This window comes from Gorilla gorilla, chromosome 10 (assembly GCF_029281585.2).
Source record: "Gorilla gorilla gorilla isolate KB3781 chromosome 10, NHGRI_mGorGor1-v2.1_pri, whole genome shotgun sequence".
Lineage (NCBI taxonomy): Eukaryota > Metazoa > Chordata > Mammalia > Primates > Hominidae > Gorilla > Gorilla gorilla.
In genome coordinates, this window is record NC_073234.2 from 113906255 (window position 1) to 113919679 (window position 13425).

Sequence of the window (13425 nt, forward strand, 5' to 3'; positions counted from 1 at the left end):
TCACTGCATCCCATCCTGGGTGACAGAGCAAGACCCTATCTCTAAAAATAAAAATATAAAGGTTTTTTTGGCTGGGCACAGTGGCCCATACCTGTAATCCCAGCACTTTGGGAGGGGCCAAGGTGGGCAGATTGCCTGAGGTCAGGAGTTCAAAACCAGCCTGGCCAACATGGTGAAACCCAGTCTCTAGTAAAAATACAAAAAAAATTAGCCAGGCGTGGTGGTGGGTGACTGTAATCCCAACTACTTGGGAGGCTGAGGCAGGAGAATCACTTGAACCCAGGAGGCGGAGGTTGCAGTGAGCCAAGATCGCACCACTGCATTCCAGCCAGGTGGCAGAGTGAGACTCCGTCTCAAAAAAAAAAGAAAAAGAAAAAAAAAAGTTTTTTAGACATAAAAGGTCTGAAAAAGTTAACTTCCGTGTACCCATTCTCAAGAAATTTCAAGAAGACTGACTCCACCAGAATAAGAGGAAAGCAAGAAAGAGTGTGAATTAAGAGTAAAGAGGAAGAAATGGGATGCAAGAAAGAAGCAATCCAACACGAGAGAAATAAAAAGGGTCCTCAGGAGGATGATAAAAAGAAGTCCTTGAATGACACCTATGTGTCAGATGCAGAGGACAGTCAATCCAGATGGGAGCAATGTGACACAAGATGCAGACATCACAGGAGCCATCTCAAAGATACCCTTTGCCATTGGACCATCTTTTTGAGGCCTGGTGAATCTGACCTAGATTTTGTCTGTGCTTGGCACATGTTGACTATGTACCAATGGAGTTCCTGCTCTCCTCACCATGACAAGCAGAATTCTAAAATGACCTCCATAATCTCCACCCCCTAGTTATGAGTAGGTTTATGTCACCTTGCATGACACAAAGTTTTGCAGATGTAATTAAGGCAACTAATCAGTTGACTTTAAGACAAAGGATTATCCTGGTAAACCTGACTTAATCACATGAGCCCTTTAAAGGCATTTTAAGAGCATTTTCTCTGGCTGGTAGCAGAAGAGAAAGCCAGAGAGATTCTAAGCACAAGGGAGACTCAACATAAGGGAGACTCATCATAAGGAAGAGTCTCCACTGCTGAGTGGAGGAGGCCACCTGAGAGCAGCCTCCAGGAGCTGGCAGCAGTCCCCACTGACAGCCAGAAAGAAAGTGAAGGCCAGGCACAGTGGCTCACGCCTGTAATCCCAACACTTTGGGAGGCCAAGCGGGCAGATCACTTGAGGTCAGGAGTTCAAGACCAGCCTGGCCAACATGGTGAAACCCCGTCTCTACTGAAAATACAAAAATTAGCCAGGCATGTTGGCAGATGCCTGTAATCCCAAGTACTTGGGAGGCTAAGGCAGGAGAATCGCTTGAACCCAGGAGTGGAGGTTGCTGTGAGCCCAGACTGTGCCATTGCACTCCAGCCTGGGCAACAGAGAGAAACTCTGTTAAAAAAGAAAGAAAGAAAGAAAGAAAGAGAGAGAGAGAGAGGGAGGGAGGGAGGGAGGGAGAGAGGGGAGGGGAGGGAAGGGGAGGGGAGGAGAGGAGAGGAGGAGCCTCCAGTGCTGCACCTGCAAGGAAATGAACTCTGCTAACAACTTGAGCTACTTTGGAAATGAATCTTTCCCTATGGGAGCCTCCAGAGGAGGAGGCAGCCAACCAATGTCTTGATTTCAGCCTAATGAGACCTTGAGGAGAGGAACCAGCTAAAATGTGCCAGGCTCCTCACCTGTAGAAACTATGAGACAATAAATGTATGTTGTTTTAAGCTGCTGCATTGGTGATAATTTATTATGTGGCAATAGAAGACTAACACACCCACCATGACCTGCTGTCTTCACGAACTGAGGAAATTCACCTTACCCCATAGAAAGGGTTTGCTTTGATTTCTTCTTGAAAGTAGGTAAGAAACCACGGCGAGCTTGGGAGCTGCAGATAGAGAGTCTCCCACTTCTTGACTATGTTTCTGCAGATATCCATTACCTGACCCAAACTGCAGCCCTGCCAGATGTCCCAGCTGTGATATATCCTGTGTTTCCCAGAACTCACACTTGACCCTGACCGCAGACTTCCCAAAAGGAGCTCTTGCATTCTCTCAGGAACGCTGCCACTGAACGTGACCCAGAGCTTATCTTTTGAGAGCCTGCTGCAATGGTTGGGCTTGCCACTCAGTTGTCAAAAATAAGCAATATAAGGCCAGGAGCCATGGCTCACACCTGTAATCCTAGCACTTTGGGAGGCTGAGGCAGGCAGATCACTTGAGTCCAGGAGTTCAAGACTAGCCTGGGCAACATGGCGAAACCCTGTCTCTACCAAAAAAGAAAATACAAAAATTAGCCGGGCACGATGGTGCATGCCTGTAGTCCCAGCTAATTGAGGAGCTGAGGTGGGAGGACTGCTGAAGCCTGGGAGGTCAAGGCTGCAGTGAGATGTGACTGTGCCACTACACTCCAGCCTGAGCAACAGATCAAGACTGTCTCAAAATAACAACAACAAAGATATTTTTTGTTCTCATCAAATACAAAAAATAAACAATCTAATATTTAAGGATACATATAGGTGGTAAACTATAAAGCAAAGCAAGAAATAATTATCAAAAAATCAGGATAGTGGTTATCTCTTGAGGAGGAAGAAGAAGATGATGATTAAAGTAGAGCACGCAGAGGATTTTCAAGTCACTGGCAAAGTTTTACATGTTCATCTGGATAACAGGTACACAGGTGTTCATTTTACCATTATTCTATAAACTCTCTGTATTTTTATACAGTCTTCTGTGGTATTATGCTTAACACATAAATGCTTAATAAAAGATAGCATTATTATAAATTGAGAAAATGCAAGACATGAAACTACAAATTAAAATTCCATCCGGCCGGGCGCGGTGGCTCATGCCTATAATCCCAGCACTTTGGGAGGCCGAGGCAGGTGGATCACGAGGTCAAGAGATCGAGACCATCCTGGCCAACATGGTGAAACCCCATCTCTAGTAAAAATACCAAAAAAAAAAAAATTAGCCAGGGGTGGTGCCAGGCGCCTGTAATCCCAGCTACTTGGGAGGCTGAGGCAGGAGAATCGCTTGAACCCGGGAGACAGAGGTTGTAGTGAGCCGAGATCATGCCATTGCACTCCAGCCTGGGCAAAAAGAGCTAAACTCTGTCTCAACAACAACAAAAAAATAAAATAAAATTCCATCCTGACTGCTTTGTCCTTGAGTTTCTTTCCTTAGAATTTACTAGAGTGTTAAAAGTTTCATAGGAAATAGTCTCTGAATATCAGGAACACTTTAGAGTTTCCACCCGTGGGGAAAAGATGAGCTATTCAATAAACAATATTAGATTTTATTCATATCTCAAATCTTACACCAAAATAAATTTCAGATAGATCAAGACTTACATGTGAAAAAAATGAAAACTTGAAAGTAAGACAAGAAAATATGGGAGAATTATTTTACAATCTGGGAAAGCCTTTCTAAGCATGATGCAAAATATAGATGCAATAAAAGGAAAGAAGCTAAATATAAATACATGTTTTAAATTCTGCTTAGTAACAACACCAGAAACAAACTCAAAAGGCATGAAAAGCTTGGAACAACTATTTGTATTCCTATAGATTGATAAGAAAAAGACCAGTAATTCACTGAAAAAAAAAAATGGGCAGAGGATATGAACAGACAGTTCTCAGAAATTTCAAATGGCTTTTAAACATACGAAAGTATGCTCTATCTTTCCATAATAAAGAAAATGCAAATTTAAACCACCAGATTGGCACAGATAAAAATTTTGATAACACCATGTGGGTGAAGGTTAGAGAAACAGATGCTCTCACATATTGCTGGTGGGAGTGTAAACTGGCTCAACCCCTGTGGAGAACAACTTGACGATATCTATCAAAATCTAAAGCGCATGTTTTGGCAGGCGCCATGAGTTGTGTACCCCAAAATCATTGCTCCATACTCCTTGTTAATAGAATCCATTTGTTCAAGTGGCAATGTGCCAAGCCCCAAGAAACGAATTTATGTGCAGATGTATTCATATTCATTAAGCACTTACTGGGTGCTGGGCACTGTTCTGGGCTCTGGGGATACAACAGAGAAGGAAGCAGAACAACCTCCCCCCCCGCCGCCCGCTTCATGACAATCCTGCACCCACTGATGAAGATACCAGAGCAAAATGGCAATAGTGGTATTTTGATGTGTATTTCAGATAATAAATGACCACCATATAATTTTTCATCAAAACTCACACACTTTTGAGATTGAATGCAATGCTATTAAAAAATATACTAGGGCCAGGCACAGTGGCTCACGCCTGTAATCCCATCACTGTGGGAGGCCGAGCCAGGGGATCACTTGAGGTCAGGAGTTTGATACCAGACTGGCCAACATGGCAAAACCCCGTGTCTACTAAAAATACAAAAATTTGCCAGGCGTGGTGGTGCGTGCCTGTAATACCAGCTACTCGGGAGGCTGAGGCAGGAGAATCACTTGAACCCGGGAGGTGGAGATTGCAGTGAGCTGAGATCACGCCACTGCACTCCAACCTGGGTGACAGAGCGAGACTCTGTCTCAAAAAAAAAAAAAAAAAAAAAAGCTAGGACAAGAGGTACAAACTGGCCTTGTCCCAAGCAAACTGGGAAATATGGTTACCTGTAATCCTAAAATATTGATGATGTCAACACTGCCTCAGTTACTATGATGCCCTTCAATTCTAAAATGACTCCATCGTGAAAGTGAAGAAAATCAGAACCCAAATTAGCTCTAGAGAAAAGATACTCAACCTCTTTAATAATGAGGAAAATATAGAAACAAATCAATAATAAGATGCCTTGGACGGATTTGAAAGACAGGAATGATAGGTTCAGAATGGTTTCAAAACTTGTCCAACTTTTCTAACATGGTGATGTCTGTGTAAAAAAAAAAAAAAAACTTGTCCAGCTTTGATTTGAAATTGTAATGCAGTTTTCTGGATGTATCTCCTGAAATAGAAATGATGAAAACATCATTGTTGAATTGAGGAAAAATGGTGTTATACTAACAAATTTCAGCTCTTACACCAGAAAACTAGAATTAAAAAAAAAAAAACTAATATTAGAATCATTATTCATACCCTTTTGCCTGGCAGTCAGTTTCCCAGCCTCTGTGTGGCCCAATAGTGGTTAATGAAACAGGAAAACAGCTGTCAGGATTTCCCTGGAAAGGCTTTCTCCCAGTAAAAAGGCACATTCAAAAGGACAGTGTGCTGGAGCTGCCTCTTCCCTCATGTTCCAGCCTTGAAACTGGCCATGATGGCTGCAGCAGCTACTTTGCAGACATGAAGTGACAATCATGAAAAGAAATGTCCTTTTGCTAAAGGTAGCAGAGAAGAAAGACCCAGAACAAGAAGAGAGTACTCAAAGCCTATGATGGCCTTGTTGAGCTACCAGACCAACCCCAACATCACTCAAGAGAATTGTTGTGAGTTAGAAATGGGAGAGAAGTTGGGCATGGTGGCTCATGCCTATAATCCCAGCACTTTGGGAGGCCAAGGCAGGCAGATCACTTGAGGCCAGGAGTTCGACACCAGTCTGGCCAACCTAGTGAAACCCTGTCTGTACTAAAAAATACAAAACTTACCCGGGCATGGTGGCATGCCTATAATCCCAGCTACTCTGGAGGCTGAGGCAGAAGAACTGCTTGAAGCCGAGAGGCAGAGGTTGCAACAAGCTGGGATCACGCCATTGCACTCTAGCCTGGGTGACAGAAAGAAGCTTGTCTCAAAAAAAAAAGAAAAAGAAAAAGAAAAGAAAAGAAAAAATGGGAGAAAGACTTTCCTCTCTATACCTTATACCTTCTGGTATCTGGTACTTTTTGAACTTTGTTCTGTGTGCATGAATTGCCTATTCAAATAAAACTGTAATGCCTGAGGTTTTTTGTTTGTTTGTTGTTTTTTTTTTTTTTGAGATGGAGTTTCACTCTTGTTGCTCAGACTGGAGTGCAATGGTGTGATCTCGGCTCACTGCAACCTCTACCTCCCAGGTTCAAGCAATTCTCCTGCCTCAGCCTCCCGAGCTGGGATTACAGGCGCATGCCACCATGCCAGGCTAATTTTGTATTTTTAGTAGAGATGGGGTTTCACCATGTTGGCCAGGCTGCTCTCGAACTCCTGACCTCAGGTGATCTACCCGTCTCAGCCTCCCAAAGTGCTGGGATTACAGGCATGGGCCACCACGCCTGAGATCTTATCAATCAAGTATTTAAACCAAAAATATTTTACATCTACATTTTTTTAGTGGAAATACAATTTTAAAAAGCACAGTTTAGCCAGGTGCGGTGGCTCACACCTGCAATCCCAGCACTTTGGAAGGCTGAGGCAGGCAGATCACCTGAGGTCTGGAGTTTAAAACCAGTATGGCCAACATGGCGAAATTCTGTCTCTACTAAAAATACAAAAAAAAAGAAAAAAAAAATCAGCCAGGCATGGTGGCGGACGCCTGTAATCCCAGCTACTCGGGAGGCTGAAGCAGGGAGAAATGCTTGAACCCGGGAGGTGGAGGTTGCAGTGAGCCGAGATCGTGGCACTATACTCCAGCCTGGGTGACAGAGTGAGACTCGGGCTCAAAAAAAAAAAAAAAAAAAAAAAAAAAGGCACAGTTTGAGGGTGGGGGCTCGCACATGTAATCCCAGAACTTTAGAAGGCTGAGGAGGGAGGATCTCCTAAGCCCAAGAGACCAGGCTGGGCAACAAAGTGAGATCTCATCTCTATAAAAACCAAACAAAACAGTTTGGTGAAAAATGCGATAGAATGAAGTATATTATAGACAAAAGGGACCTTCAGTATCAACTCTCACATATTGATTGTCAATGAAGAAAAGAGTCAAACTCTGTAAAATATTTGAAGAGACTTATTCTGAGCCAAATATGAGTGACCATGGCCAGTGACACAGCCCCAGGAAATCCTGAGAACATGTGCTCAAAGTGGTCGGACTACAGCTTTTTATTACACATTTTAGAGAGACAGAAGACATCAAAAAATACATGTAGGATGTACATTAGTTCAGTGAGGGTGGATGGGGCGCTTCTACATCATGGGTGAATTCAAAGATTTTCTGATTGGGAGTTAGTTGAAAGAGTTTATCTAAAGACCTGAAATTTATAGAAGGGAGTGCCTGAATTAAGATAAGGGGTTGCGAAAACCAAGGTTCTTGTTATGCAGATAAAGCCTCCAGGTAGCAGGCTTCAGAAAGAACAGATTGTAATTATTTCTGGGTCTCACTCCATCACCCAGGCTGGAGTGCAGTGGTGCAATCTCAGCTAACTGCAGCCTCAACCTCCCAGGCTCAAGCCATCCTCGCACCTCTCAGCCTCTGGAGTAGCTGGGATTACAGGTGCGCGCCACTACATCCTGGTAATTTTTGTATTTTTAGTAGAGACAGGGTTCCACCATGTTGCCCGGACTTATCTCGAACTCCTGGGCTCAAGCAACCCACCTGCCTCGGCCTCCCAAAGTGCTGGGATTACAGGAGTGGGCCACAGCACCAGGTCAGATTGTAAAACTTTTAATTTTTATTTATTTATTTTATTTTTTTATTTTATTTTATTATTTTTTTTTTTTGAGACGAAGTTTCGCTCTTGTTGCTCAGGCTGGAGTGCAATGGTGTGATCTCGGCTCACTGCAACCTCCACCTCCCAGGTTCAAGCAATTCTCCTGCCTCAGCCTCCCAAGTAGCTAGGATTACAGGCGCCCACACCCCCACCCCACGCCTGGCTAATTTTTGTATTAGCCAGAGATGGGGTTTCACCATGTTGGCCTGGCTGGTCTCGAACTCCTGACCTTCAGTGATTCACCTGCCTTGGCCTCCCAAAGTGCTGGGATTATAAGCGTGAGCCACCATGCCTGGCCAAAAATTTTATTTTTTACCTTTTTAAGGTGCAAGACTCTTAGTTAATTCTCTCCTGGTTAAGGAAAAATATCTGGAAAGGGAAGGGGATTCTCTACTGAAAGTAGATTTTCCCCACAAGAGACACCTTTGCAGGGCCATTTCAAAATGTGTCAAAAATATATATATATATTTTGGGATACACTACTTCAATTTACTTCAGGGCCTGCTGTCTGTCATGTTGGTATCTTACTGCTACAAAAAGCCTTCTTTGTCAGACTTATGTTAATGCTGGTCAGATGTGCCTGAATCCCAAAGGGACTCTCTCCCAAAGGGAGGAGAGTATAATGAGGCTTGTCTGCCCACCTGTTCCCATCATGACATGAACTAGTGTTTCAGGTAACTTTGGAACGCCCTTGGACAAGGAGGCATCCATTCAACTGATTGGGGAGATTAGAATTTTATTTTTGGTCTACATGGTAAAGCCTAAAGTTGCAGAAATCATTATCCTCAGTCAAGCTAAAGCCTAGGTATGCAGACCTCTCTTTCACCTAATTTATTTGCAATTAATCCAAAGTTCTAGGCCAGGCACAGTGACTCACACCTGTAAACCCAGTCCTTTGGGAGGCGGAAGCATGGAGGATCACCGGAGGCCAGGAATTCAAGGCTGCAGTGAGCTAAGATTGCACCACTGCTCTCCCGCCTGGGTGACACAGCAAGACCCTGTCTCTAAAAGAAATGTTTAAAACAAATAACAAAGTACTGGTTTATGCTGTATTTATAAAACAACATATGTAGTAAGATTTTCTTAGTTTTAGAACCCAGAAAGCTGTGCCAAATGCTTTGAGAGTTGACTTATTTCCTATTAGGTTTTTTAAATACTTGCAGCCCAGATACTGCTTTTAATTTTTTAAAAAACAGTATCCATACTTACAGGCTCTGATTAAGTTTCAAAGACTAAGCCTGCCATGCTTGTCGGTGTGTGATTCCTTCCTCTAAGATTCCAGACATTCCCGTCTCCAGGCATCACTGTGTCGGGGGAGCGCTGCGTGAAAATGGCTGTGATCTTTGTGCGGTTTGTTCGGTTATACCTCACTGGGACACCAGAGGGCGCAAGGAGGGCCAGCACTTGTTTTTCTTTAAATCTCGAATCAAAGTCCATGCAGAGAACAACAAAAGACCCGGAACACAGGGGCCTTGAGACAAAGGGACTCAGGGGAAAAGGCTGCACGCCCTGTTTTACTGAAGTGGAATTTGCTTCTTCACCCTCCTCACCTCCTCACCTCCTCCCCACCTTAAGGAACTAGAAATAAACAACCTAAGCTGCAAAATAATGAAATCTTTGGCTAACAAGGAAAACCAAACTAGAATACATTACTCAACATGTCATAGGCTAAGAGGACTATCACAAACGTACATTTGAGCTATTTGCTTTGCCTAATATTAGTAACTTTAAAGAAAATTTTATCGTTTGCTTTTCTGAGTTCAATATATGCACATAGTAGAAAATTTAGAAAAGGTGGAATAGCAAAAAGAACAGCGATCATCAACACACTCTTAACCCAGATATAACTACTTTTAATATTTTCAGCTACAGATGTTTTCTTCTTTTTTTCTTTTTTTCTTTTTTTTTTTTTTTTTTGAGACGGAGTCTCACTCTGTCCCCATGCTGGAGTATAATGGCTCGATCTAGGCTCACTGCAACCTCCGCCTCCCAGATTCAAGTGATTCTCCTGCTTCAGCCTCCCGAGTAGCTAGGATTATAGGCACCCGCCACCACGCCCAGCTAATTTTTGTATTTTTAGTAGAGACGGGGTTTCACTCTGTTGGCCAGCCTGGTCTCGAACTCCTGACCTCAAGTGGTCCTCCCGCCTCAGCCTCCCAAAGTGCTGGGATTACAGGCATGAGCCACTGCACCCGGCCACCAGATGTTTCCAGTACTTACAAATGCATAGAAAAAAATGGGATTCTGCATGCTATTTTGTGCTGGTTCTCTTCTTATTTACTAGATCACTAACTTCATTTTATTGATAAATTCTGATAATAAAACTTTGCTAATCATATGGGTTAATCACAGGTAGGAGAATAAGAAATTTCATAAGCTACAGGCAGCTTTTTTCCCAAAATAGCAGCAACTGGAATGCCAGACCTCAGTCATGCATTTGAAGCAGAAGTTTTTCTGTTGCTTTGTGTTTAGAAAACACGGAAAGACTAAAGAAAAGGCCTGGCGCAGTGGCTCACACCTGTAATCCCAGCACTTTGGAAGTCCAAGGCGGATCACAAGGTCAGGAATTTGAGACCAGCCTGGTCAACATGGTGAAACCCTATCCCTATTAAAAATACAAAAATTAGCCAGGCGTGATGGCCCACACCTGTAGTCCCAGCTAATCGGGCAACTGAGGCATGAGAATTGCTTGAACTTGGGAGGCGCAGGTTGCAGTGAGCCAAGGTCACACCACTGCACTCCAGCCTGGGTGACAGAGTGAGACGGGTCTCAAAAAAAAAAAAATATCCAAAGAAAAGAAATAGAAACTGTTCCATCCCACCCCAAACAGGCTGAATAATTTGTCCTTCTGGGTAGCCTGAGGACTGAATGCCAAAGGGCCAGGGGGTGTGGGTCACTAGGACCCTTTGTTCCTCACACTGGGGCTAGTGTTTGCCTCAAAGCTAGACAGATCAGTAAAGCTATTAACCGGGATAGGTCAGCAGGTGGTCAGTAGGGCAAGAAAAAAGTCAGGAACACGGAGGTCACTGATCTCCTGTTGGGTTGGGGCCAATGTTGGCAGGCAGGTTCCTTAAAGGACAGGAAGCTTAGGCCAGCCCAGGAACAGATAACTCTAAGGAAAGTGATGGCAAGATCCGAGGCCCTGAAAACCTCTGAGGGACACCTAATCACTAAGCCCACAGATTCCTTAATTTACAGCAACAGATAAAGGTGACGTTCTCGGCCACAGGAATTTAGTTAAATCACTGGAGCTGTCTGGCCTCAGTTTCCTTATCTGTATAACGAAAGGATCAAGAAGATCGGTAAGGTTCCTGTCAGTTCCTCAAAGACTGTGATGTTTAATTCTCCCCAGTCATGCATTATAATGAAAGGTGAAGACATTTCCTGCCCCCTGCCACTCCAGTCCCCTAAGCCCCAGCCCCTCCACCATATACTCTTTCCCACATTGCCACTTTTCCCAAATTGCCACATGCTCTGAGCCTTTGTATTAATGTTTCTCTGTTCCCTAAGTGCTGGAAAACATTTCCCCCATTCTTTTTCTAAGTTCATCATCACTCTTTGGTGGCCCAGCTAAAAATAGGTCTTTCTTTGACCACTCCAGCCCTTCCCTCTCTGTAATCCCGTAGTATTCTGCACATACCTCCATCACTTTCTACCTCTGTAGCCTTCATCTTCCAGTGCCTCAGTTTCCTCACTGTAAAAAGGAGAAAATTATTATAGCAAACTCATAGGATTTAAATAAGGATTAAATGGTATTAAATAAAATGTATAGTAAGTCATTGGTTTGAACTGAGTTCCTACACTAGGCCCAACAGACAAACCAAAATAGTCACTCATGCTGGAGTTCCACACCACCAAGCTGAAAATAAATTGCTTATCTGACCTTCCAAGAAATCAGGAGGGGGCGGAGCATGGTGGCTCACACCTGTAATCTCAGCACTTTGGGACACCAAGGCAGGTGCTGAGCTTGAGATCAGGAGTTCAAGACCAACCTGGGCAACATGGCGAGCCCCCGCCCCCCAACACCACCACCATCCCTCTACAAAAAATACAAAATATTAGTGGCATAGTGACGTGTGCTTCTGGTCCCAGCTACTCCAGAGGCTGAGGTGAGAAGACCGGTTCAGGCAGGGATTGCAATGAGCTGTGATCACCCGAGCCTGGGTGACAGGGCAAGACCCTGTCTCAAAAAAAGGAGAGAAAAAAAAGAGAGAAAGAAATCAGGAGCGAGATATAATAGTCAAATCCCCAAGCAGGTCAGTTTTCGCTGGAATGGTAAGAAGGTCCACTCTGCTTTAACCTTTAAACGGAAAGTAACTTTAAAGCACCAATCCACTTTGTGTTTTCTGTTTCTGCTTTGCTCAACCCTTTTTTGTCTATAAAGCCAACCTTGGCCAGGCAAGGTGGCTTATGCCTGTAATCCCTGCATTTTGGGAGGCCGAAGCAGGTGGATCACCTGAGGTCAGGAGTTTGAGACCAGCCTGGCCAACATGGTGAAACCCCGTCTCTACTAAAACTACAAAAAATTAGTTGGGCATGGTGGCGGGCACCTGTAATCCCAGCTACTTGAGAGGCTCAGGCAGGAGAATCTCTTGAACCTGGGAGGCAGAAGTTGCAGTGGGCTGAGGTTGTGCCACTGCACTCCAGCCTGGGCACCAAGAGCGGAACTCTGTCTCAAAAAAATAAAATAAAATAAAAGCCAAACTCTTCTGTTCAGCTCATTGAAATACTCATTCTATTTTATGGAATGAGATGTTGCCTGATTTTAGAATCACAAATGGAAGCCAATTAAGATCTTTAAATCTGTTATAACTTTGTCTTTGGACAATGGTTAATATTATATAAGGCACTTGAAGCCTAAGGCATAGCAGGCTCTCCATCAGCATGAGCTATGCCTCCACCACAGCACTTACCAAATTGTATTGTAACTATCAGTTAAAAGTCCACCTCCCTCAAGAAATTTGAGTTCCTTGAGGGCAAGAAGTGAGTCTTACTAATTTTTTGTGCCCAATGCCTATCTCCATGCTTGGCACAAAGGATAAATCAATAAAGATTTATTTTTTTAAATAAGGAGGGAAAGAAAAGACTAAGTGTTAGTCGAGCTGAAGGGAGACAGACTTTTGCCTCTCAGTTTTTTGTTTTTTGCTTTTTTTTTGAGACAGAGCCTTGCTCTGTCGCCCAGGCTGGAGTGCAGTGGCGTGATCTCGGCTTACTGTAACCTACACCTCCAGGGTCCCAGTTCAAGCAATTCTCCAGTAGCTGGGATTACAGGTACGTGCCACCATGCCCAGATAATTTTTGTATTTTTAGTAGAGACGGGGTTTCACCATATTGGCCAACCTGGTCTTGAATTCCTGACCTCGAGGTCCGCCCACCTCCTCTCAGTTTTAACTTTAAATTATTATTTAAATAAATTAGAGGCTGGGCCCAGTGGCTCATGCCTATAATCCCAGCACTTTGGGAGGCCAAGGCAGGCAGATGATTTGAGGTCAGGAGTTTGAGACCAGCCTGACCAACATGGTGAAACCCCGTCTCTACTAAAAATACAAAAAACTTAGCCGGTCGTGGTGGTGCACACCTGTAATCCCAACTACTCAGGAGACTGAGGCAGGAGAATCACTTGAACCCAGGAGGGAGAGGATGCAGAGCCGATATGGCGCCAGTGCACTCCAGTCTGGGCAACAGAGTAAGACTCTGTCTCAAAAAATAATAAATAAATAAATAAATAAAGACTGGGGAATAGTGAAGTATGAGCATCCCCAATATCTTCCCCACCCCTCACTTTAATAATTTAAACATGTATCCATCTAATTTGCCCTCCAGGCCCAAATCATAAACATTCACCTTTCAATTTTAATGC

The 13425-nt window shown here is 43.7% G+C and overlaps 1 long non-coding RNA gene across 8 annotated transcripts in view; it reads right to left on the reverse strand.

The window, feature by feature from the left end:
- The window catches only part of LOC109029097 (uncharacterized), a 163673-nt gene that overhangs the window by 141996 nt on the left and 8252 nt on the right, over nucleotides 1-13425 (reverse strand). For 6 of the 8 annotated variants that reach the window (XR_010129399.1, XR_010129400.1, XR_010129395.1 and 3 more), the window contains exon 2: nucleotides 11206-11259. This is a non-coding gene — a long non-coding RNA (uncharacterized lncRNA). Of the gene's footprint in view, nucleotides 1-3309; nucleotides 4961-11205; nucleotides 11260-13425 lie in introns of those variants that run through there. The other 2 variants (XR_002008106.4, XR_010129396.1) reach the window with 2 other exon arrangements.